The sequence below is a fragment of the Pelobates fuscus genome, chromosome 2 (genome assembly GCF_036172605.1).
Source record: "Pelobates fuscus isolate aPelFus1 chromosome 2, aPelFus1.pri, whole genome shotgun sequence".
Classification (NCBI taxonomy): Eukaryota; Metazoa; Chordata; class Amphibia; order Anura; family Pelobatidae; genus Pelobates; species Pelobates fuscus.
The window spans coordinates 270,826,473-270,853,404 of NC_086318.1; the positions used below are offsets into that span (position 1 = coordinate 270,826,473).

Consider the following 26,932-nt stretch of genomic DNA (forward strand, 5'->3'; position numbering starts at 1 on the left):
GTATCTTTTTTTATGTGCAGTAATTCAAATGTTATAGATTTGTGTATTAGGAGCGACACCCCCTTTGATTTGGAGGAATGCGTGGCGTGAAATTGGGTCGGGTAGTCTAGAAGTCCAAATTTGGTAACTCTGTTGGTCACAAAGTGTGTTTCTTGGATGCATAGAATATCAATTTTATCTTGTTTTGCTTCTGCTAAGAGGATTCGGCGCTTGTGCGGGTGGTTCAGCCCACGGGTGTTGTGGGTCCTTAGTGTTATAGACATTTGGTGGGGTCGTGATGCTGGGCTTGGTTACATTGTACCTCTTGTTTGGGTTTCTTTTCTTGTTGTTGCCGGGTAATGAGTGGTGAGTGAACATATGGGTAATTCAGGTCTGGCCTTTCCTGAGGAAGGTTAAGGAGGAGGGGGGAGTGTAACCAGGGTGAGAGAACTTGGGTGGGGTGAACATGGATCTCTCCGAGGAGAGTTTGGTGTGGGTTTCCCACACCTCGGGGATGGGAGTCGGTTGGTTCTCCCATGTGAGGCTGTTGAGCTCTCAGTAGTGCGTAGTTTAGTTTAAAGGCATAGTCAGTTGGGTTCATTTTGTTCGGGCCTATGAGGGCTTTCCACCTTTGGGACTCTCAGGTCTCGTGTTTTAAAGCTGTTTGTTATGCCCGGTGATGCTTCAAACGACCTCTGCCAGGCCCATAGCCGATATGCACGACTCAGTTTCATCGTGCATAGGGGCGATGCTAGCCTGCTTCGTCAGTCGCGCATCAGGTTATCCCCTGCGACAGAAATCCTCCCCAGGGCCGCGCCCCGCGTGTCTCCCACAGTTGCGGGCTGCTCCTGTGACAGTACGTCTTTCCCGCTCAGTTATGATACAGTGCTGTTGTTGGTGGAGGTCTGATTTGCCCATCAGCCCTCGACCTGCCCTGGGTGCGCACCCCGCGTGCAGTCATTTCAGGGCAGTGAATCTGCATGACACGCAGACTCGCCTGCCTATTTACCTCTATGTCGGGGGTTTCCCCTATGATACGTCTATGTGTATTTTGCATGGCAGGAGTACAGACATTTACAATATGTGACAGCTTATGGTTGCTCTTATGAGCAGAGATTCACATGCGTTTCTGTATCAACATGGCGGTACTGATCTCTGTCCCTGCTTGGGACCCAATTATCTATTCGCAACTTTAAACATTAACAGCTTAACATAGTATATCATATACATATCCCAATATGTCTGTTCCTTTGAGTAGGAGCAGCACGCGGCAATCAGTCCCTGAGGCAGTCCCTGCAGCCGGGCAGTGCGGTCATGCTTGCACTGCTTGGCCCAGATATCGTGATGTTTGTTGCTCTTCTGTGCATGTTTAATGTCTGCGGAATTGTGTACATACAAAGGTGTGTGTGAAGTAAACATTCATGTGCACAATGATTATTGAGGATGTGATAGTGTAGCGTTGTGTGTGTATGATACTTGCGGCTTGTGTCTTCGGGTGTTAGGTAAGTCTCTTGCGGGCTTTGCTCCACTCCTGTGCCGTTTTCTTGACTGAGTGTGCAGTAGTTTCACTTGATTTGATTGGGATGTCCCATTCCTTTAGGAGCTTGATGCCTTCTTCTGGAGTAGAGATGGGCTTGAACGCTCCGCCGTGCTGGACCAGCATTTTCGTCGGGTAGCCCCACCGGTACCTGGTTCCATGCGACCGTAAGGCCTCTGCGATTTGTTGGAAACTCCGGCGTTTTTTTCAGCGTTGCCGCCGATAAGTCATTGAAGAGTTTGATCGCGGGATAATCGTCGTGTGGTTGATCACGGATTCGGCTGGCTTTTAGGACTAGCTCCTTGATGTGAAAATAGTGGACTCGGAGCAGTACGTCTCACGGTGCGGTATCTGGTAAGTAAGTGGGCTTGGGGATGCGATGTATCCGGTCAATCAGCATCATGTCTGCTGGGATGTCTGGCGCATAGGCCTTCAGCAGGCCTCGTGTGTAGGCTTGAAGGTCCATTTGTTGGACCGACTCCGGTACTCCTCTGAGCCGAATATTGTTTCTTCGTGATCTGTCTTCAGCATCAGCCATCTGTGCTTCTAGTCGTTCTATCTTTTCTTCCAGGTGCTGGACATGGTCTGCCATGTCGTTGTGGGCAGAGGCAAAGTCCTCCATTTTGTCCTCCACTTTCGACGTGCGGGATCCTATCTCCTGCATCTCTTTTCTCAGGGTGTCAGCCGTTAGTTGCCATGAGGCTATTAGTTTGCTAGACATTGCTTCCAATGCTTGTTCCAGGAAACTTTTAGTAATGTTGTCGGCCTGTGGTTGTTCCGCCATCGTGAGGCTCGTGTCAGAGTCGCCGTCGCCATCTTGGGCGTCTTGTAGTGAGGCAGACTGTGAGTTTTGTGGCCGAAAAAATTCATTTTGTCGGCTTTTGAAGCCGTTTTCTTGGCTCTGTGGTGAGACATAATCTCGGGAGTTGCCGTGCCGTTTGTATTCGTACCGTTTTGTGCCTTTTATCGCTGTATTGTTTGAGCTCTGTGCCGGAGCAAGTCCTTATGCGGCCATCTTGCTCGGCGGTCAGCCATGCCCCCCAATTTTTTTTATTTTTAATGGTTGCTACTATTTACAAATTAGGGGCACGGCCTTGGGCACTGCGTGTGCACCAAGCTTTACCAAACTCTATCTAGGGTGGTGGGAGGAAACCATTGTGAGTCAAATCACGGTTCCTGAACATAGAGAATGCATCTTATACCGGTACAGATGTATCGACCACGTGCTGATATTCTGGGCAGGACCCACCCACACTTTTCAAGATTATGTTCAGATTCTTAATCACAATGACATAGGACTCCAACTTACCTATGTCATAAACGAACACGTGCTGGTATTCCTGGATCTCAGAATTTTTCGGAATCCTGATGGCAAAGTGGAGACTGAGCTGTTTAGAAAAATAACTTCAACTAACAGCATGCTTCACTGGAAGAGCCACCATCCTCATACTCTTAAAGCAGGTATTCCATACTGTGGGGATATTTATGGGATGATAATATTATACAGTTGAGAATTGCCCACTATTTCAATTCTCTTAGATCTTAGAGATCGTTATCATGTAAGTGAAATGTATTCCATACAAAAAAAATAACAATTTGTTATAAAAATAGCTATAATTTATTGTGACAAATAAAATAATGATATTGTCAGGATCGGGTCAGGGATCCAACACGCAAAGTACAAACAGGTACAGGGTACGTATACCGGACCTTAGAATGGCCGGACTAACGTACAGAGAGTATAGAGAATGGTCAGAGACAAGCCGAGGTCGAGGGAACGAGAGGACAGGTAAGCGAGTAACAAGCCGGGTCAAGGATAACAGAGGTAAACAGAGAAAGTCAAACAAGCCGGGTCGTAACCAAAAGGATAACTGAAAACACCAGAGCACTGTGTGACTAGACAGGCTAGAACCACGACAGGGCAATGAGCAACAGGGCGAAGTATGTTTAAATACCCTGGCTAGAGAGGATAGATACGCCTCCGACGAGTCCTGATTGGTCTCCAACGGATTGAGTGACAGGTCGTTCCGGATTGGCGTCATGACGTCGGTCTCCGGGCACCATGCTACATAAGGAAGTAACTCCCTCGCGGCCGGCGTCTATGTGAACGGGTCGACCGCGAGGAACAGGAGAAACATGGCGTCCGGACGGATAAACGTCTAAGTCTCTACCTCTCTCGGAGGTAGAGACCTCAGGTACCCTGACAGTACCCCCCCTCTCAGATACGCCCACCGGGCGGAAGGAACCGGGATGAGATGGGAAGCGGGAGTGATACGCCCTGCGGAGACGAGGAGCATGAACATCCTCTTGAGGTACCCAACTCCTCTCTTCAGGACCATAACCCTTCCAATCGACCAGATATTGAACCTTCCCCCGTGAGATTCGAGAATCAATAATAGAGTTAACCTCATACTCCTCCTGACCCTCCACCTGAACAGAGCGAGGAGGGGCTGTTGTGGAGGAAAATCTGTTGCATATAAGTGGTTTCAGCAATGAAACATGAAACGAGTTAGGGATGCGTAAGGTAGCAGGAAGAGCTAGACGGTACGCAACTGGATTGATTCGAGTCAGTACCCTGTAAGGACCAATATAACGGGGAGCGAACTTCATGGAGGGCACTTTTAAACGGATGTTCCTTGTGCTCAGCCATACCCTATCACCTGGAACAAAGACCGGAGCCGCCCTTCTACGTTTATCAGCGTGTTTCTTAACCAGCATAGAGTTGTGCATAAGGATTTGTCGAGTTTGGTCCCACAACTTCCTCAAATTGGCCACATGAACATCAACCGACGGCACCCCCTGGGAAGGAGAAGCCGAAGGAAGAATAGACGGATGAAAGCCATAATTCATGAAGAAGGGGCTTGAATGAGTAGAATCGCAGACAAGATTGTTGTGTGCAAACTCCGCCCAAGGAATCAAACCGACCCAATCGTCCTGGTGTTCGGAAACAAAACATCGTAAATATTGTTCAATTTTCTGGTTGGTACGTTCAGCAGCTCCGTTAGACTGAGGATGATAGGCAGAAGAAAAGTTCAACTTGATACCTAGTTGTGAGCAGAAGGCCCTCCAAAATCAGGAAATAAATTGAGAGCCTCTGTCAGATACAATTTGGGAGGGTATCCCATGTAGACGAAAAATCTCCCTAGCGAATATCTCTGCCAATTCGGGAGAAGACGGTAGTTTAGGCAGAGGAATGAAGTGAGCCATCTTAGTGAATCTGTCAACCACGGTGAGAATAACAGTCTGTTTTTTAGAGATAGGTAGATCGACAATAAAGTCTATGGCCAAACAGGACCATGGTTTCTCTGGAACCTCTAAGGGATGCAGGAATCCACAAGGGAGTGTATGGGGTTGTTTGGTTTTAGTACAAACCTCACAAGCAGCGATGAAATCTTTAGTATCTTTACGTAAAGCAGGCCACCAGAAGTCTTTGGAGATCAAAGCAAATGTTTTGCGAATACCAGGATGTCCCGCCATCTTGCTGTTATGGAGACACTGCAACAGTTCCAGTTGAAGAGCAGGAGGAACGAAATGTCGACCCGCAGGAGTCTGTTTAGGTGCTAGATGTTGCAGCTTAATGATCTTGGCCAGTAACGGGGAGTGAATCCTGAGATTCGTATTAGCAACAATATTGCATTTCGGAACTATAGAAGAAAGAACCGGTTCCGGTATAGTAGAAGGTTCATATTGGCGAGATAAAGCATCGGCTTTAGAGTTCTTAGAAACAGGTCTGTAAGTCAGCACATAATTAAAGTGAGTCAGGAATAAGGACCAACGCGCTTGCCTAGAAGACAGACGCTTGGCCTCCCCAATATAGGACAAGTTTTTGTGGTCCGTCAAAATAGTAATAGGGTGTAAGGTCCCCTCCAATAAATGTCTCCACTCCTTTAAGGCTTTAATGACCGCTAACAGTTCCCTGTCTCCGACGTCATATCTGCTCTCAGGCCCAGAAAGTTTCCTGGAAAAAAAAACACACGGGTGTAGTGGTTTATCCACCCCTAACCTTTGTGACAGAACCGCACCTACTCCTGTCTCAGAGGCATCGACCTCGAGTAGAAACGGCAAAGTCGTATCAGGATGGACTAAAATTGGAGCAGAGGCAAAAAGTTCTTTGAGATTCTTGAAAGCAACGAGAGCTTCAGTAGACCACATCTTAGTATCCGCCCCCTGTTTGGTCATATTGGTAATGGGCGCAATAATAGATGAGTAACCCTTAATGAAGCGCCTATAGTAATTGGAAAACCCAATAAACCTCTGAATAGCCTTGAGTCCCTTAGGCAATGGCCAATCTAGAATAGACTGGAGTTTGTCAGGATCCATCTTAAAGCCTTCCCCAGAAATCACGTATCCCAGAAAGTCTATCTGGGTCTGGTCAAAACTGCATTTCTCCAACTTACAGTATAAACCGTGTTGCAGAAGTTTGTGTAACACCTTTCTGACTTGTCTATGGTGAGTCTCAATCTCTCTAGAGTGTATGAGTATGTCATCCAGGTAGACAATAGCACAATCATGTTGGAATTCCCTAAGAACTTCGTTAATCAAATCTTGAAAAACTGCAGGTGCGTTGCAAAGACCAAAGGGCATGACCGTGTACTCATAATGACCATAGCGGGTATTAAACGCTGTCTTCCACTCGTGGCCTTGCTGGATTCTCACCAAGTTATATGCCCCTCTGAGATCCAACTTGGTGAAAATTTTAGAATCCTTTAACCGGTCAAAGAGCTCGGTAATCAGGGGAATAGGATAGGCATTTCTGATGGTTATTTTATTCAAACCTCGGTAATCGATGCAAGGTCTGAGTGAACCATCCTTCTTTTTAACAAAAAAAAATCCAGCCCCGGCAGGAGAGGAAGATCTCCTAATGAATCCCTTGTCTAAATTCTCCTGAATATACTCCTCTAAAACAGCATTCTCTTTAGTGGATAGAGGGTATACATGACCCCTGGGCGGCATGGTACCAGGTAATAGATTAATTTTACAATCAAATGTCCTGTGTGGGGGTAGCGTATCAGCGTTCTTTTTGTCGAACACTGCTTTTAAATCCAGGTATAGAGGGGGTATCTGTATCCCCTTAGACTGGGTAGAACTGTCTAGTGTGTTAATTACAGCCAATGGGGATACCCTGCGTAAACACCTCTCCTGACAACCCTGACCCCATGAGAGTATTTCCCCTAACTCCCAATCGATAATAGGATTATGTCTCCTTAACCATGGGTACCCCAGAACTATGAGAACAGAGGGAGACGAAATGAGCATAAGTGATAAGTTCTCCTCGTGTAAGATACCAACAGTCAAGTTAATAATAGGTATAGTCTCACGCGAGATAACAGGCTCGAGTAGCGGTCTACCATCTATGGCCTCAACGGCCAAAGGTATCTTTCTTAACTGGGATGGGATAGTGTGTTTAGTAGCAAAGGCTTGGTCGATAAAATTCTCAGCAGCACCGGAATCTATCAAGGCCATGGTCTTTAGCACTCCCTTCTCCCACGTTAAAGAAACTGGTAACAGCAGCCTGTGATTTTTATAATCATGAGTAGAGGACAAAATAGAAACACCCAAGGCCTGTCCTCTAGAGAAACTTAGGTGCGGGCGTTTCCCGAGCGAATAGGACAATTCAGGCGCAAGTGACCTCTGACTCCACAATACATACATAATCCCTCCCTTCTCCTGTACTGTCTCTCCTCCTCTGAAAGGCGAGTATTGCCTATCTGCATAGGTTCAGGAAACAGTGAGGTATTGGAATCAGGACTTTGAAATGCGGGTGCTAACTTAAAGGTAGGTCTAAGATTCCTCTCTCGAGTGTTCTGTCTCTCTCTTAAACGCTCATCAATGCGAGAAATGAACGAAATTAAGTCCTCTAAATTCTCAGGCAGCTCCCTAGTAGCAACTTCGTCAAGGATAACATCTGATAACCCGTTCAAAAATACATCTATATAAGCCTGCTCATTCCACTTGACTTCTGCCGCCAGAGACCTGAACTCTAGTGCATAATCCACAAGTGTTCGGTTCTCCTGTCTCAGGCGCAACTGTAATCTGGCTGCATTGACCTTCCTACCAGGCGGGTCAAAAGTTCTTCTAAAGGCAGCTACAAAGGCATTATAATTATATACCAACGGGTTATCGTTCTCCCATAATGGGTTGGCCCATCTCAGAGCTCTCTCAATGAGTAAGGTGATAATAAATCCAACCTTTGCCCTATCGGTAGGATAGGAGCGAGGTTGTAATTCAAAATGAATACTGATCTGGTTTAAAAAACCACGACACTTCTCCGGTGAACCACCATAACGTACTGGTGGGGTAATACGGGAAGAGGCACCTACAGTGGCTACCTCTAGGCCTGAATTTACAGAGGAAATTGGAGTAGTACGCGTCTCCTCTGGTGGGTTATTAGCACGAGATAATAACGCCTGTAGTGCTAAGGCCATTTGGTCCATTCTGTGTTCCATGGCATCAAACCTGGAATCAGAGGGACAAACCTGACTGTTTGTACCTGCAGGATCCATTGGCCCTGTCGTAATGTCAGGATCGGGTCAGGGATCCAACACGCAAAGTACAAACAGGTACAGGGTACGTATACCGGACCTTAGAATGGCCGGACTAACGTACAGAGAGTATAGAGAATGGTCAGAGACAAGCCGAGGTCGAGGGAATGAGAGGACAGGTAAGCGAGTAACAAGCCGGGTCAAGGATAACAGAGGTAAACAGAGAAAGTCAAACAAGCCGGGTCGTAACCAAAAGGATAACTGAAAACACCAGAGCACTGTGTGACTAGACAGGCTAGAACCACGACAGGGCAATGAGCAACAGGGCGAAGTATGTTTAAATACCCTGGCTAGAGAGGATAGACACGCCTCCGACGAGTCCTGATTGGTCTCCAACGGATTGAGTGACAGGTCGTTCCGGATTGGCGTCATGACGTCGGTCTCCGGGCACCATGCTACATAAGGAAGTAACTCCCTCGCGGCCGGCGTCTATGTGAACGGGTCGACCGCGAGGAACAGGAGAAACATGGCGTCCGGACGGATAAACGTCTAAGTCTCTCTACCTCTCTCGGAGGTAGAGACCTCAGGTACCCTGACAGATATTAGGCAGCATGCATGATAATAATCAGTGAATATTCAGTATAACATAAGTATGTAATACAATGGCAATATTAAAACAACCCAATGGCTAACAGCATCAACTGTCAAGACTTACAAGATTTATGGGGGTACTTCAGACACAGAAAGCTAAACTTCCAGCGAGAAGCCATAAAACCTTGTGTGACGAGACCAATCTCACCACATTGCATTGGAGGAGCCTGGTTGCCCGCCTGTTGCCTCTGGACTATGGCCCTGGGAGATTGGGCCCTTTAAAAACAGTATTTGGCCATACCAGAGGGTATGTCACTCATTCTGGCCCTTTAAATACTGTTGGGGAAGGTTTGGCACTTTTTATATGGCACTTTGGATGCAGTCGAAGTTGTCGAAGTGGCCGCCATTCGACAAAGGAACACGTGGCGGCAGCCATTTTAATTTAGTTGAATGCGGTCAGCGGTGTATGCCAAAGAATCTGTGGAACTAAAATCAGCTACGCAAATACACGAACACCGCTGACCCTTACCATCGCCTCCACTTCGACACTTCAGTAAAAGCCGAAGTACGTTCGACAATTCGAACATACTGTTGTAATGTGCTATTTGCACGAACGGACCTGTTCGTGTCTTCGATGGGGACTGTAGCAAACTCACCCCTTTAACAGAGGTTGCCATGAGCTTTTGGAGGGGGCTGCTTTCCGCCTCCTGCCCTGTGATTATGGTCCCTGGGAGATTTGGCCCTTCAAGTGCAACATTTGGGCATACTGTATTTGATTATGCTGCCACTGGCCCTTTAAGCAGCATATGGAATTCTATTGGACTGTGTATGTCCCTTTTAAGACTGTGGCCCTCTCATCAGCCCATGCTAAACTTAAACCCCATGGTGATTTGACTGTGTTCGTGGCATCTGAGCGCTGTTCGGATATATTGAGCGCTCAGATCCAAGCTATCTGGGGATGGGTTGAATGTGGGGGTTCTGTTCAGTATGATAGGAGTTATGTATTTTTGTGTCTTTTGCTAACATGTGCTCAGTGGAGTCTGCCTTTATCCCTGGATATAATTGGATTACCTCTCCATTGTCTCCAGGATAGAGGACTCTTGTGAAACTGGTTTGGGCCGGAAAGCCATGCTGTCAGTGGGTTTTAAAAATATACTTTTGCTAATTTTTTAACTCCTGGTCTGATTTGTGCCATTTTTTAATATGTTGTTCCCCTGAATGGATTGATTGTGAATATGTAATTTTTATGTGAATGTTATGTATAGTTTTAAAGTTATAGTATATTTGTAAAAAACTGTATTTCTCTGCTTGTGATAATTACATTTCCCATTGTGTAAGATAATTGTATCACAGGCAGAGGGAATGACTTTACTGTAGGTTGTAACTGTTACTTATGGTGTTTATGGTGTCTGGTGGAGTGCTTGTAGCCCTCGGGAAGCACTAGGAGCATCCATCAACGGAGGTACTCAGTCGGGTTGCCAGGTGATCCGTTACAGGGACTTAGCTGTTTTTCTACAGGAAATTAACCGACCGCACAGCCCAAATCTATGGAACTGTTTTGGGCAGGGAAATGTGCTTGCGGTCGGTCATAAAGGATTTCCGTCTATCTTTTTATCCACTGGATGGATTTGTGTGATTTTAGGTTATTTATATATTTGAAGGTTGCTGATTCTATATATGTAATTTGTATGAAGATTGGATATATGGTTTTAAAGTTACAGGGTATGGAAAAAACTTTATTTTTACTGTCTGTGATAATTATGTTAATCCCTTGCGTAACATAAATATATCACAGGCAGAGGGGATGATTTTGTATGTAATTACTGGGAGTGTTTATGTAATGTACGTATGTGATTGGCTCTTTTGTAACGCCCTGTGGTTGGTCCTATCTAAGGGGATCCTGCATAAAAGAAGGTTCTTTTGGTGCTAATAAAAAAGAGAATGACTTGACCCTATAACTTGCAGCCTTGACTCATGCTTGTAGGGGACAGCTATAATCACTACAGGGATTGCTGTGCTCTTCATACTGCCTTAGCTATTGAGCTCTTGTAAGAGCTCTTGTTCCTGATCCTGCTTCGCTCTACAGAAGGAAGAGGTTCACCTACTGGAACCTGGAGCCTGGTCGTAGGTCCAGGGCGCAGAGCAGACGGCGAGATTGCAGCCCAGCAGCGATTGTTCGTGGAGTCTGCAGTACTTATGGTGGCTACGCAGTAGTTATGGTGTCTACGGTGCTGATGGTCCTTTGAGCGCTGGGAGCATTCTTTTCTACGGTCCAACTTCCAGCCAGCCTGGAGGTAACCGTAACATTTGGTGGCAGCGGTGGGACGGCGTCCTAGCACAAGGAGCAGCACCCCAACAGCACTGGTATCGTATGAGAGTTATTGAGGGCAAAGCTAGCCTCTGCGCAGCGTCCCTACCTACAGCAACATGGAGCTAGCAAGACCCTGGACAGCAGCCAGTGAATCGCAAATCCGCATGACACAGCGCTGGGAGGGCGCTGATTTCATGAAGGTAGTAAAGAAGCGGCTGGTCTTGTATGGCCCAAACCCTTCAAATTAGTTGGTCCATGAAGTGATACACCAGTTGAATGCTGAGAACCAAGCAGCAAGGGACTTTGAGTACCAATTGTGGAGTTTGAGGGTATGGACACCCCGTCTCCAACGACAGAGTGAGTTACAGGGAGCGGAGAGCATAGACCTCCCTCCCCTGCGGCAGCCTGAGTTAGAGGGAGAGGAGAGCAGCGACCTCCCTCCCCAGTGGCAGTGCACCATGCAGAGGGAAGAGACAACTGGTCTCCTTCCCCAACCACAACCAGAGGTACCTGAGGCAGCGGGTCTCATAGACTGGTCCTGGGAGGACCCCCAGCAGGCAGGTGGAGATGGGACCGCAGTCTCTCTAGCGGCCCTACAGGGATGCTGGGCAGGCGGCCCAGATCTCCAGTGGCAGACCTAGCTACAGGGAGGGGAGAGCATTGACCTCCCTTCCCAGCCGGAGTGTGCCTTCCAGGGAGAGGAGACAACCGGTCTCTCTCCCGAGCAGCAGCATGTTCCACCGGGAGCGGAGAGCATCGACCTCCCTTCCCAGCGGCCGCAGGAGTATCAGGAGGAGGAGGTAAGCCAATTTCCCCCTCCCCAGTTAACTCCTAATTTGGGCCCAGGGTTAACAGTACAGATGTTAACCCCCACTGACTCCCATGTTCCCTTTGCCACTGGGCAGGACTATGCCCCAATTCCCTCAGCAGAAGAGCTGGCATTAGGACAGAGTGCGCCACTGGCCTCTGCCCTACCAACCCCCTTGTCAGAGGACTGTCCTGCAACCCCCTCACCACAGCAGAAGCGCTGGCATCAGGGCAGAGCGCCGCTGGCCTCTGCCCTCCAAGGGCCCTCAGCTATTTGCCCAGCTGCACCAGGAAGGCAGGGGATGCTGCCTTTTCATCCCAAAACCTGGAACCTACAGGCCAGTACTATTTATTGTGGAGGGGGCTACTTTGCTACTAATGTTTATTTGTGGGAGGGCTGCGAGACTAACTTAGGCACTGACCGACAGAAGGTCAGGTGCCTGGTTAGTCTCCCTCCAAAAGGGTAGATATGTTACAAACTGCTATTTGTAACTGGCCCTTTAAATGAGAAATTGCCCTGCTTCCCTGGATTGTGGAGAAGCCTATTTGCCAGCCTCCTCCCGCATGACTATGGCCCTGGGAGATTGGGCCCTTTAAAACCAGTATTCGGCTATACCAGAGTGTATGCCACTCATTCTGGTCCTTTAAATCCTGTGGGTTAGGATTGGTACTTTTTATATGGCACTTCGACTGTATCCGAAGTGCCGAAGTTGTCGAAGTCGTCGAAGTGGCTGCCATTCGACAAAGGAACACGTGGCGGCGGCCATTTTAATTTAGTCGAACGAGGTCAGCGGTATGTGTAGCCAAATTCAAGAAACTAAAATCGGCTACACATTTCCGTGAACACCGCTGACCCTTACCTTCTCCCATACTGAACTTTCAGCTGCAGAGACTAAGTCCTGTTTGAAGATTCGAACGCCTGTCCGAATGGGACTTAGTGGTTTTTCTGCATGAAATTGACCGATCTCACAGCCCAAATCTATGTTTTGGGCAGGAAAATGTGCTTGCGGTCGGTCATAAAGGACTTCCGTCTATCATTTTATCCACTGGATGGATTTGTGTGACTTTTGGTTATGTATATATTTGAAGGTTGCTGATTCTATATATGTAATTTGTATGAAGATTGGATGTATGGTTTTAATGTTACACGGTATTGGTAAAAACTGTATTTTTACTGTCTGTGATAATGTTAATCCCTTGTGTAACATAATTATATCACAGGCAGAGGGGAGGATTTTGGATGTAACTACTGGGAGTGTTTTATGTAATGTACGTATGTGATTGGCTCTTTTGTAACGCCCTGTGGTTGGTCCTATCTAAGGGGATCCTGCATAAAAGAAGGTTCTTTTGGTGCCAATAAAAAACAGAATGACTTGACCCTCTAACTTGCAGCCTTGACTCATGTTTGTAGGGGACAGCTATAATCACTACAGGGATTGCTACACTCTTCATACTCCCTTAGCTACTGAGCTCTTGTAAGGGCTCTTGTTCCTGATCCTGCTTCGCTCTACAGAAGGAAGAGGTTAACCTACTGGAACCTGGAGCCTGGTCGTAGGTCCAGGGCACAGAGCAGACGGCGAGATCCTAGCCCAGCAGCGGCGGTTCGTGGAGTCTGCAGTACTTATGGTGGCTACGCAGTAGTTATGGTGTCTACGGTGCTGATGGTCCTTTGGTGAGCGCTAGGAGCATCCTTTTCTATGGTCCAACTTCCAGCCAGCCTTGAGGCAACCATAACAGGTTGGCTAATTTAGCTTTGTTGCTGCTTCTAAATGCTGCTACAAAGTATATTTGGAGATAAACTGGAGGTAGTCTGAAGTACACAGAAGGTGGAAAAGAAGAAACAAAAAAAGTAGGATTTGTTTGATTTAAACTCCTCATCTCATTAAAATGGCAGGGTTCATTCAGTGTAATAGTTGTTGTTGTGCATTTGTTTAACGGTTTTTAGAGGTTTGAATCTAATCTGTAGACAGTTCTCTATATTGCAGCAGGAGATTGTATTTTTGAAGTCTGAGATTTGTAAATTGTCTATTAAACAAACTCAGGCTGGGACTCATGCAAATCCACTGCCGCAGAGATGTCCTAGGAATGGCAGATGGATTACTGTAGGATCTGGTAGACTTAGATGTGTGGATAAAAAGCATACTGCACAGTTTGTGGAATCACCATCCTCTATGCCTAAGGTGTGCAAGAGTGCAGCCAATGACAAAAATGACAAGGTGAGGCCAATTAGAAAGCAGTTGTTGTTGGGGGATTCTATCATAAGAGGTGTGGAGTGGGACAATAAAGGTTTTGTGAGATACTTGTGAGCTACTTCTCACAGAAACAGACATATTTGTAATGTTGTTAAGCAAGCAAAGGAGCAAGGGGAATTGGTTGTACTTGTCCATCTAGGAACAAATGATTTGGCTTGTAATGAGGTTTCAGAGCTGAAAGAAGTGTTTTGTGTGCTTGCCAATGATATACAACAGGTTGTGTATGTGGCGAAAGTAACCTCGACACTGGTTTTTGGAGGGGTCTGTTTGCCAGCCTCCTACCCTTTGGTCCCTGTGTTAAACCCTGGTTGAAAATACTATTTGTCTGTTGCTACTTATATCAGGAACACTTCGAACTTTCAAACTCTCAAAACCAATCGAAGCGGCCTTCGAACATGTGGTGGTTGCCACCTCGTTTAGTCGAACGCATCCAGCGGTGTTTGGTCGTCGAGTGCATGGAACTGGCAACTGACATTTAAGGATAAGTGCCAGATAATGCATCTTGGGTGTGCAGAGTATATTGTGGCGAAACCAACTTCGCCACTGTGAACTGGAGAAGCCTGGTTGCTAGCCTCCTGCCCTGCGACTATGGCCCCTGGACATATTGCACTGTAAAAACTATATTTGGGCATGTAATAGTTTATATTACTGCTACTGGGCCTTTAAGGGCCATCCGTGGACTTATTGGGACTTTTTGGGATATGTGAAATGTCTGTGTGTTATGTGTAAAATGTGACTTTATGTATTTTAAAGTGTTTTATGTCGTTTTGCAACCATGTGGTTAATGGTGTCTGTCTCTAGTCCTGGATAATTGGATTACTTCTCCAATTAACTCCAGGGCAGAAGGGAGGAAACCAGGGTGCATTGTGGGGATGTTTTTCTGCCAGCCAGGAGGGACAAAATATACTTTTAGTAACTTTTGAACCCCTGGTCGGATTCATTAATATGTTGTTCCCCTGAATGGATTGATTGTGGATATGTATTTTTATGTGAATGTGATGTATGGTTTTAAAGTTATGAAAGTTGTGTAAAAGTATATTTTACACTGTATGCATAATGGGATTATGTGTCACACTAAGGGGAGGGGATGTGTGGGAGGTAACATCTATGTCATTGGTTATTTTATGCCTCCCCCTGGGTGTGGCCTGTATGTGTGAGATGGAAATAAAAGCCGGGCTGGATGAGCCAGTCCAGAGTTCCTGCTTAACCCTGAAGCTGAAGTGTTGTCTCATTCTTGGGGGGAATTTGACTGTATGCCGACTGCCAGGAGAGTAAGCTGTTCGTATTGCTTTTCCTGTTCGGCTGCTTCCGGGGTTTGTGTGTCTGCTGTTCGAGAGTTGGTGAATCCGTGCAGTTTGGGAGTTCGGGAAATTGGTGCTTATAGTAGCTGCTGGTCTATCTAAAGGGGATTATCGCCTAAAATGGGTTTTATCCCCTTTTGAGCAAAATGGTCCGTTACATATATGATATTTGATATCCTACTAACCTCAACATCTGAGGAAAGGGATTTAGGGGTAATTATTCCAGATGATTTAAGGGTAGGCAGACAATGTAATAGAGCAGCAGGAAATGCTAGCAGAATGCCTGGTTGTATAGGGAGAGGTATTAGCAGTAAAACAAGAGAAATACTCATGCCATTTTACAGAACACTGGTGAGACCTCACTTGGAGTATTGTACGCAGTATTGGAGACCATATCTTCAGAAGGATATTAATACATTGGAAATAGTTCAGAGAAGGGCTACTAAACTGGTTAATGGATTGCATGATTAAACTTACCAGGAAAGGTTAAAGGATCTTAACATGTATAGGTTAGAGAAAAGACGAGACATGGGGATATAATAGAAACATTTAAATACATAAAGGGAATCAACACTTTAAAGAAGGAGAGTATAAAAGAAAAGAAGAAAAACTACCACAACAAGAGGACATAGTCTTAAATTAAAGGTGCAAAGGTTTACAAATAATTTCAGGAAGAATTACTTTACAGAGAGGGTAGTAAACGAATGGAATAGCCTTCCACCTGCAGTGGCAGACATTAACACAGTGAGGGAATTTAAGCATGCATGGGATAGGCATAAGGCTATCCTAGACTTATGATAAGGTCAGGGACTAATTAAAATATTTAATACATTTGGCAGACTAGATGGGCCAAAGGGTTCTTATCTGCCATCCCATTCTATGTTTCTATGTTTCATTATTGGAATTGGACTGAATTTCTCAGCTAATCATCCTCAATTGAATGGAGCAGCTGAGCATACTAAACACAAAATTGAACAATATCTGAGATATTTTGTTTCCGAACATCAGGATGATTGGGTTGATCTGATTCCTTGGGCTGAGTTTGCACATAACGATCTTGTTTGTGATTCAACACGCAACATTCCTTTTTCATGAATTATGGTTTTCAACCTACTATTCTACCATCCGTATTGCCTTCACAAGGTATACCGATGGTTGACGAACATGCTGACAACCTGAGAAAAATATGGGATCACACTCAACAAATCCTTACACAGAACTCTATCCTGTTCTAAAAACATGCCGATAAACATAGAAGTGCTGCTCCTGTTTATCAACCGGGTGATCGGGTTTGGTTAAGTACGAAACCCATAACATTTAAGGTTTCTTCCATGAAGTTTACTCCTCGCTACATAGGGCCTTACAAAATCTTACATAGGATTAATCGTGTGGCATATCAACTTGCTCTTCCCCCTATGTTACATATTCCTAATTCCTTTCACGTCTCTTTATTGAAGCCTATAACCTGTAACAGGTTTACCACTCTTCCTTCTCCGCTTTCCTCCATCCAAGTTGAGGGTCAGGAAGAATTTGAAGTCAAGTCAATTCTGGATTCTCGTATTTACAGAGGGAAGCTGCAATACCTTGTTAATTGGAAGAGAGATCTTGGGTTGCTCATGATGATATCCATGCTCCCTGTCTTCTCTGGGCTTTTCATACAGAGTTTTCTTTATGTCCTGGTCCCTTGAAGGGGGGACCTGTCAGGGTACCTGTCGTTTGTACACAGTCAGAGATCCAGCCTGTGATTCTCCCTCTTCTCATCTTGGTCGTTTTGAAGCCGGCCGCGGTAGCTCCACCCCTTTTATGACGCGACACGTGTGCACCGATGTCATGACGTCAATGACATCATGGCACACCAAACCGTTCGAATTTGACCGTTTTAGGGGCGTGGCCATCACTTAAAGAGCCAAAGTATAAAAGAGAATCATTTACAGTGAATCATTTCCCTGTGGTTGTTCTAGCTTGATAGTTCCCTAAAGTTCATACTCTGGTTTGGTTTATTGGTATTTGACTTGGCTCTGGTTTTGACTATTCTGTGATTCTCCTTTCCTTTGACGCTGCTTGTTTATTCGCTTACCTGTTTCTGGCTCCCTCAACCTTGGTTTGTACCCTGACTATTCTCTGTCCTTTCCTACGTTAGTCTGTCCATTCTAAGGCCCAGTAAACATACTCTTATTTTGCACTATTGGGTCCCTGTATTGATCCTGACAGTGGCAGGGAGTGGGGAACTGCAAGGTCCTGCAGTGTCAGGAAAACTGATATGTTTTCCTGGCAATGGAGAGTCACTTTAAGTCCTCGTGGGGCAATAGCATCTAGTTTAAATATAAAAAACGTCTTTCTGTTAAGTAGAAGCTTCCCATGGTCTATACCTCGCTTATGTATTGGGTCTATGCCTAAAAACCTGAGAGTTGTAAGTGGATGTTTCAATTCCACAAAAAGTTTTAGCCACTGGTTGATCCGAACGTCCATCTCTATTTTCTACAGTGATTTCTATATATATAGATATAGATTTGTGGCCGGGGCAATATTGCTATAAGAGTTAGATAACCCATAAATATCATAGTTAACACCAGTCGGTTGTGGTGGGCCAAAACCGACAAGGCAGTAGGCCTTTAATAAAGAGGGCCCACCTTAATAAGTGATGTGAAAAGAGCGAGTGGTGGAAGAGGCAACTTGCCAGAATAATAAACGTATGTGAAAGAGGATTGGAGGCCCTTAAAAGGGGACCCAAAACCCTACAGGCCTAGACTTAAATTTGTGGTCGGAGCACATAATATCATAGTTAATAACACCAGTCAGTTGCTATGTGCCGGAACCAACAATGCAGTAGGCTTGTAATAAAGAGGGCAAAAAGAAGTGTACTATAAAAAAAAAAATTCTTCAATACATCAAAATTACTTGGATAAGTCATGAAATGCCGGACGAAACCCTTTAACGGTTCTGGTATATATAATGTATAAGTGTATGATTCCAAGCGTCCCATGGCCTTGATGATATGTGCTGGAATGTGATTGGAGGGAGCAGATGATGCTGCCCCTATGCGGAAAGAGTGGCCTCAGTGATAAGTTGAATTAAAGCCAAGCCCTGTCAATAGCATACGAATCATGGAGCATAAATTTTGATGTAATGAGTGTGGAACCATGTCATTCTAGTAGTGGCTGGTGTGGATGTTTGTCAATGGTGCTGAAATAATTATCCAATACCTTAATTGGGTGCCATTATGTGATAGGTAGGGTAGAAGCGGCTTTCTTGCAGACGCCCCATCCGGATGATTTTAGAGTAGGGGAGTGAAAGGATGTAGTGATTTATAGATTTGTGAATATATTGAAAGTTTTAAGGTAATCTGTGGAATTTAGATTAATGGTGGTAAACTCTCTTGGTCGTAGGAATCTGTAAAAGCTAAATATATGGTGTGGCAAATCCAGCCACTGTACATTGTATTTTATGTATATATAATGTTATGCAAACGTGTATACACCTTTAAGAACCAAGCGTATGTATTCTGTGTAAAATGGTTCAAGGAAATCCTAGCGTTCATATGCTGCCGGCATACAAAAACCGCCAGCATTCATGTAATCGTTTCACGAACGGTGAATTTCAACACCATTCGTGAAACTAACAAACTACCGAATGGAGACCACACACAGGAGGCCGTGTGGCACCCATTAAGGATTGCAACCATTGTTGCAATCAGGCAATTAAGAGGATTCAGGATGGCCGTCGTTCGGCTACGGACCACGCGGCGGTCGGCCATCTTGGATCCTTTGTTAAGCCCAGCGGTATTTGGTCGTCGAGCGCCTGGAACTAAAATCGGCTACTTGACGGCACGAATACCGCTGGACTTCCAAGCCGTTCGGGAGCCCCGGTCCTTCGATAATGTGGTTCTATAGAGTCATTCGTAGGTTTGGAGGTAACTTAGAAATAATGTGTATTTCGTACGGCGTTCGGTTATTTAAGCTGGGATCTGAGCGGCACTTTCACAAAACGTGCGCTCAGACCCCAGCTATCTACCGAACATCCATTAGTTTAAATAAGACGAATATTGTTTGAGTTATGGATTTTTGTGTGAAATATTGGTTCTGCTGCACGAGGGGATAATCCACTTAACTGTATATGTTGGTGGGAGTGTCCCTCTCGTGCAGCAGTGTATTATGGGAGAAATGTCCAGGTTGCTAAGTTCCCCATGTAGTCCCCTACTGTACAACCCCTGCAATGTCAGTAGGGAAACCCCTTGCATGGGGAATTGCATAAATACTGTGACCTGTGAATAAAGCACTCAGTTGACTCCCAGCCTATGTTTCATCTAGTTCTTGGGAGGGAAGGATTCTTATTGCGCTACCTGGAATATTGTATGCTGTACCTGCCTATGCTGATTATTGCCTGTGTTCCTGTCTACCAGCGGAGATCTTGTGGATTATACTGCCTCTCCGCTACATATGGCGGTTTTAATTACCATATTAGGTTCGAAAGGTGACGTGTCTAACAAATCGGTTAATGATTGGAACAGTTAGTAAGGATGGGTAGTCTCTAAGAGGGTAAAGTCATGTCAGATTTTGAATTCCTTTCAGTAGGGTTTTAATTTGGTAGGATGACAGGAACCCTGTTTTGTTAGGGTGTTGGTATTGAATGCCCGTTATAAAAAAGGAAGTAAACCCCAATACAGCCTAAATAGCAATGATGTCCTGAATTTGAAAAATCAGCTATGAATTTAGTGAAAAGGTGAAAAGTCCTATCATAAGATTCCTAGTGTTAACTGAGAATGTTAGGTGGGTAAGACACTTGGTTAAGTGTTGGTGACCGGTAAGGCCCTGCTAGTTGCCAAGTGGCTTGAGAGGCTCTAACTATGCATTAGCCTGAGGGGATTTGTGGCCACTGAATGTTGTGGTGGGGTGGCTGCCTCTCGGTGACAAAATAAAGCAGAAGATATTATGGGAGTGACAGGTGAGGCCCTCTCTATGCAACCATGCAAGGCGAATATCTATGCGTTGGACCGATGAGCATATACCTCCGCTAATGAGGATGGTTCTTGGCCTTGCAGGACCACTAGCCTATAGCATAGAGGCTGGAAAATATACACTATTGGACACCTGGAACCCTAAAGCCAGTAACATCTGCTAATAGGGAACTACGAACAGTTACATCTGCTAATAGGGGACTGCGAAAAGTAAGTATCCCTATTATTTTAAAATGAATAGTCAAAATATACGTAGCGGAGGTACAATATTCTCTTAGTTATCTCCGCTTAGAATCCAAGTGAGGCTCAGGAACAAGACAATTGTAAATCCACAGGCAAGGTTTCCAGCAGACAAAGTAATACAGCAATATCCCAACCGCAATCCCAATAACTGGACGACACACAGTTTTAGGGGCAGAACTGCCAATCTTTATTCCACAGTGCCTTATAAAGCATGCTCCCATGCAAGGGAGGAGTTTTCAACAATTACTACAGTATCCAATCTGGGATTAGTAACCTCCCACACCTCTCCTCCACTCAGCTTACATCATAATCCCCTTATTACAGACACAAATTCCCTGGGTTTCGGGATGTACCCCTAAACATGGTATCCTCTGGTATCCTCATGGTATCCTCTGATAGCCCTGATCTGGGTGAGCAACATACTCAAAAATCACCCAGATCGGACCAGGGGTTCGGGAGTTATGAACAGGCAAAGATTTGACCGACCGCATGGGTAAAGTATCCGAAAACAGTTCCATGCATTTTGACCCTGCGGTCGGTCACAGACAAGGGAATAAAAACATACGGATTGCCTGGGTTATGAAGCCTGGGGAGGATTCAAATGAATCCCCTAGTTCGTGGGGTTCTTTCTACCGAACGGCGGGCCGTTCGTTATTTTCCACACGAAATACTGGAAGTCTGGAGGTCTCAGCAGTGTTTGCCTAGTCAAGTGTCCAATTTTAGTTCCAGACACTCGACGGCAAAACACCGCTGTTCGGGAGTCTAACATGGCCGCCGCCACATGTTCGTTTCCCGAATGGCGGCCACCCAGAGGACATAGACCACACTGCACTGATAGCCAATTACCCGTTTGCAACATTGTTGCAAACGGTAATTGAAGGCACACTTCACACAAGGGAGGTCTGGTTGTTCGGTAGTTTCATTCCTTTACTTTATTCGAATGATTCTACCGAACAATAAGAGGAATACACTTCTTTTACAACACATAGAAACTGGCAATGTACACGAATACAGTTACTCACATGAAATTTGTAGGACAGCCCAGGGTCATCCGCTACAATATACAACCAATTTGTTTCAATTTGTGTAGCCTCTGAACTTAGAATTGAAAGGCAATCGGGATTAATCGTACGAACACCATATACTTAAACAGGTGTTTGTGCATTTCTGATATGTTTAACCCAAACAGTAAATGTCGTAACTGAGACCATAAGAATCTGAAATGTTGATTCACAGTAGAAGTAGAGCAAGGAAGGGGAGTAGTAAGGTGCAGCAACCTAAAGGTGAGAAACGTAGAATAGTATCTGAGAATGTAAAAATACATGTGTGCCAGATTGTGGAACCACGTAATTTAAGGTAACCTACTCGAATTGCTAGATACGAGGTGAAAATGGCAAATGCTGCCACGAACTGATGAGCACTTTGTGACTTGGAAATGGTGGACAGATAGTGTCACCTAAATAAAGTGAAATATGACTATTAAAACAACTGAGGAGGGTTGAAGGTTATAGCAGCATTACTGAACAAAATGTGACCAACCAAGAAGTGACAACTTCTTGACGACATGCAAAATTTTAAATTAAACTGCCATACCATATTAAAACAGTAGGGGGAACCTTAACCAGGAATAGTCAAAATATACAACCAAATCTTTTCAATTCTGGACTTAGAATTGAAAGGCAACCAGGAGTAATCGTACAAACACCCTATACTTTGAACAGGTGTTCGTACACTTCCAATATGTTTAACCAAAACAGTTCGTACAAATTGATTGAATGCCTAAATAGCTTGTATCGACTGGTATATGTGAAGGGAGCCGAACGAGGGCCCCTGTTCATGCAGGTGAAAGACCTGAAAGACCCTACAGATTGCAATGAAAGTATGCGTAAGTGCGAGCCTGTACAAAAATAGCCAAACACTTGCGAAACCATACAAAATTGTAAGTAGTGGAATAGACCCAAACCGGGATGACGCCAAACGATGCGACTGAGGAGTGACGGCTTTGGCCTAAACTTATGGTTCAAAGATCACTTCAGGGTCAATCTCTGAGCAAGCAGGAGGAGAAAGAGGTCTGTATCGGTAAGCAATCCGTTAAGTAGAACCAGACGGACAGGAAGCCAGAAACCAGGCCCAATTTGTGAGTGACTGTAAGAACAAGTCACACAACTCGTCAGACCAATAATGTGAGAGGATTGGAGGTCCTTAGAAGGGGACCCAAGCCCCTCTCACAACTACAGGCCCAGCCATATATGTATATGTATATGTATGTATGTGTGTATATATATATATATATATATATATATATACACATACAGTTGCAAGAAAAAGTATGTGAACCCTTTGGAATGATATGGATTTCTGCACAAATTGGTCATAAAATGTGATCTGGTCATCATCTAAGTCACAACAATAGACAATCATAGTCTGCTTAAACTAATAACACACAAAGAATGAAATGTTGCCATGTTTTTATTGAACACACCATGTAAACATTCACAGTGCAGGTGGACAAAGTTTGTGAACCCTTGGATTTAATAACTGGTTGAACCTTCTTTGGCAGCAATAACTTCAACCAAACATTTCCTGTAGTTGCAGATCAGACGTGCACAACGGTCAGGAGTAATTCTTGACCATTCCTCTTTACAGAACTGTTTGTATAACATACATGAACCCTTTAACTTTGAGTAAGGTAGGCAACAGATGCTATAAAACTAATAACACACTACCCTCATTCAAATTTCGATTGCACTGTTATATAGCACACTATGACAGGGGGGTGGAGGACAAGTTGCCCTATATGACCAAGTGGGAAACCACCATTAAGCAAACTAAACATTCCTTCTGTTGTGTTTCCAACTGGGAAGCTTTCTTTAAAATAATGATGCAATGGTATCTCATTGCAAGCAGACTTTCCCTAAAATATACCTTGGTTAGCCCAATATGCTGTAGATGCAATACGGAGAGAGGCACTCTAAAGCACATGTTTTGGGAAGGACTTCTGGTCTCGCATTTAGGCTATAGTACTAGAAAATGTTGGGTCTAGTTATTCCATTTACCCCAGCATGCTATTTTTTGCATCTCATCCCAGATCTAGAATTATTACCATCACGTGCAGCACTCCTTAATATCCTGCTAGCAGCAAAAGTCAGCATTGCTTTCCACTGGAAGAGTACAACTTCCCCATCTTTTTCTGAGGTTTTGAAAAGGGTTGAATCCACATTCCATCAAGAAAAAAGAGAGGTCTAAGCGAAGTAATTTCCAAGATTAATTTCAGAACAGTGGAGGGACTGGAAACCTATTTAAGAACAGTATAACAACTGAGTAGAAACATATAACAGAAGTCCTGTATTTTTCCTCTCAGTCTTTTCCTTTATTGCTTTCCCTCCCCATCGTTTTCTTTGCTTCCTCAACTTACCTTGGCCCTTCTACCTCCCATCTTCTTCTTCTTCTTTCTTACATGCACAAACCACTCATGAAAAGGTGCAATGAATGGAAAGGGTTAGTCATCTAAGAGCCCCGGGTAGTCAAACTCCTGGAGCATTAATTAAATTGTGTACATTTACGAAAAGCTGATAATGCTGAATAGAATAAAATGTTTAACGTGGAGGCAGTAAATGATACAAGCCCACAGGTTGCTTATGTATAATGCATCCGGGTGAAATGAACATAGCATATGCATCCCAGGTGTACCCACATAACAATAAGCAATAGTTACGTAGCAGGAGATGTGGATGAACAAAGATGAGTCAAACTGTATAATAGTTATTGTAACTTACTCGTATCTAATTGTTTACCGGACATATTTATTCTTGCTTAGTACTGTATAACAATCATATGAACCATGTACATAAAATAGATCTAAAATAGAAGCTGTATGACTGTTACTACCTGCATTATGTACCATACCTTGTTTCTTGTACCTTGTACCTTGACATAGATCATGTTGTGTATGCTTTTATGTTTCACGTTTTTATGATCCATCTTTAAAAAATCAATAAAACTACAGTTGCAAGAAAAAGTATGTGAACCGTTTGGAATGATATGGATTTCTGCACAAATTGGTCATAAAATGTGATCTGGTCATCATCTAAGTCACAACAATAGACAATCACAGTCTGCTTAAACTAATAACACAAAATAATGAAATGTTGCCATGTTTTTATTGAACACACCATGTAAACATTCACAGTGCAGGTGGAAAAAGTATGTGAACCCTTGGATTTAATAACTGGTTGAACCTCCTTTGGCAGCAATAACTTCAACCAAACATTTCCTGTAGTTGCAGATCAGACGAGCACAACGGTCAGGAGTAATTCTTGACCATTCCTCTTTACAGAACTGTTTCAGTTCAGCAATATTCTTGGGATGTCTGGTGTGAATAGCTTTCTTGAGGTCATGCCACAGCATTTAAATCTGGTTGAGGTCAGGACTCTGACTGGGCCACTTCAGAAGGCTTTTTTTCTTCTGTTTAAGCCATTCTGTTGTTGATTTACTTCTATGCTTTGGGTAATTGTCCTGTTGCAAGACCCATCATCTGTTGAGCTTCAGCTGGTAGACATATGGCCTTAAGTTCTCCAGCAAAATGTCTTGATAAACCTGGGAATACATTTTTCCTTCGATGATAACAATCCGTCCAGGCCCTGACGCAGCAAAGCAGCCCAAAACCATGATGCCCCCACCACCATACTTCACAGTTGGGATGAGGTTTTGATGTTGGTGTGCTGTGCCTCTTTTTCGCCACACATAGTGTTGTGTGTTTCTTCTAAACAACTCAACTTTGGTTTCATCTGTCCACAGAATATTTTGCCAGTACTGCTGTGGAACATCCAGGTGCTCTTGTGCAAAGTGTAAACGTGCAGCAATGTTTTGTTTGGACAGCAGTGGCTTCCTCTGTGGTATCCTCCCATGAAATCCATTCTTGTTTAGTGTTTTATGTATTGTAGATTCGCTAACAGGGATGTTAGCATTTGCCAGTGACTTTTGTAAGTCTTTAGCTGACACTCTAGGATTCTTCTTCACCTCATTGAGCAGTCTGCACTGTGCTCTTGCAGTCATCTTTACAGGACGGCCACTCCTAGGGAGAGTAGCAGCAGTGCTGAACTTTCTCCATTTATAGACAATTTGTCTTACCGTGGACTGATGAACAGCAAGGCTTTTGGCGATACTTTTATAACCCTTTCCAGCTTTATGCAAGTCAACAATTCTTAATCGTAGGTCTTCTGAGAGCTCTTTTGTGCGAGGCATCATTTACATCAGGCAATGCTTCTTGTGAAAAGCAAACCCAGAACTGGTGTGTGTTTTTTATAGGGCAGGGCAGCTGTAACCAACACCTCCAATCTCATCTCATTGATTGGACTCCAGTTGGCTGACATCTCACTCCAATTAGCTCTTGGAGATATCATTAGTCTAGGGGTTCACATACTTTTTCCACCTGCACTGTGAATGTTTACATGGTGTGTTCAATAAAAACATGGCAACATTGCATTCTTTGTGTGTTATTAGTTTAAGCAGACTGTGATTGTCTATTGTTGTGATGATCAGATCACATTTTATGACCAATTTGTGCAGAAATCTATATCATTCCAAAGGGTTCACATATTTTTTCTTGCAACTGTATATATATATTTTTTAAATAAAATAAAATAGGATCAACGTTTCAGTCCCCCATGGGACTTTTCGCAAGATCAAAAACAATAAATACTGAAACATTGATCCTATTTTTAATGAATACCCAATAAAGCATTTTGGATTTTATGAAGCCCCTAGGTGCCACGTTATCTGTGGAATTCTATTTCCGTCAGCCCTAAGGCTTTGGCACTCGGCATTACAACCTATAGCACGAGTGCAAGGACAAATTGTGCTTGGAACCAGCTGACTCTTTTGCTTTTGGTAGTTGGAACTTTTCCAATGTAAGAATCGCCTTGTCCTTCTGATCTAAGACGTTTTCTCTTGTTTCTCCTATTAAAGGGATGCTGTCTAAATAGTGATAGATAACTTTTTAAAATGTTCCTTGGAGTAGTGCTTAGACCAAAGAGCTTTGCTCTGAATTTAAAAAGGTCTGTTTACGTTCCGTTCTGTTTCCTGTTGCTGACTGACCCCAACTACTGATGCTCTTGAAAATTATCTCCCTGGCTAATAAGACCTTGATTCCCAAATGGAAGGTCTATAATGAAAGAAACTTCTGCCTTGCCAACTTTGGGACTGTTTCTTGCCCTTCCAAAACTGGGGAAGAAACACTTTCTTACCCTCTGCTGCACATTCAATGACTTCAACTAACTGCTTGCCAAAACAATAAATGTCATTGAAAAGGAATACAACATAAACTGTTCTTGGAAAATAGATCAGCACTCCAGGATTTTAACCATAGTGCTCTATGTGCAGCTATTGACAAGGTTATGTTTATAACCAGGATTCTGACCAGGTTAAGAGAGGCAAAGGAAAAAAAAAATCTGCTGCCAATTAAAGCTCAGACAGC

At 44.2% G+C, this 26,932-nt stretch overlaps 1 protein-coding gene across 1 annotated transcript in view; it reads left to right on the forward strand.

Annotated features, from left to right (window-relative positions):
• PCNX2 (pecanex 2) overlaps nt 1-26,932 on the forward strand; it is a 3,673,975-nt gene that overhangs the window by 1,403,061 nt on the left and 2,243,982 nt on the right. The gene's annotated exons all lie outside the window — the stretch shown is intronic.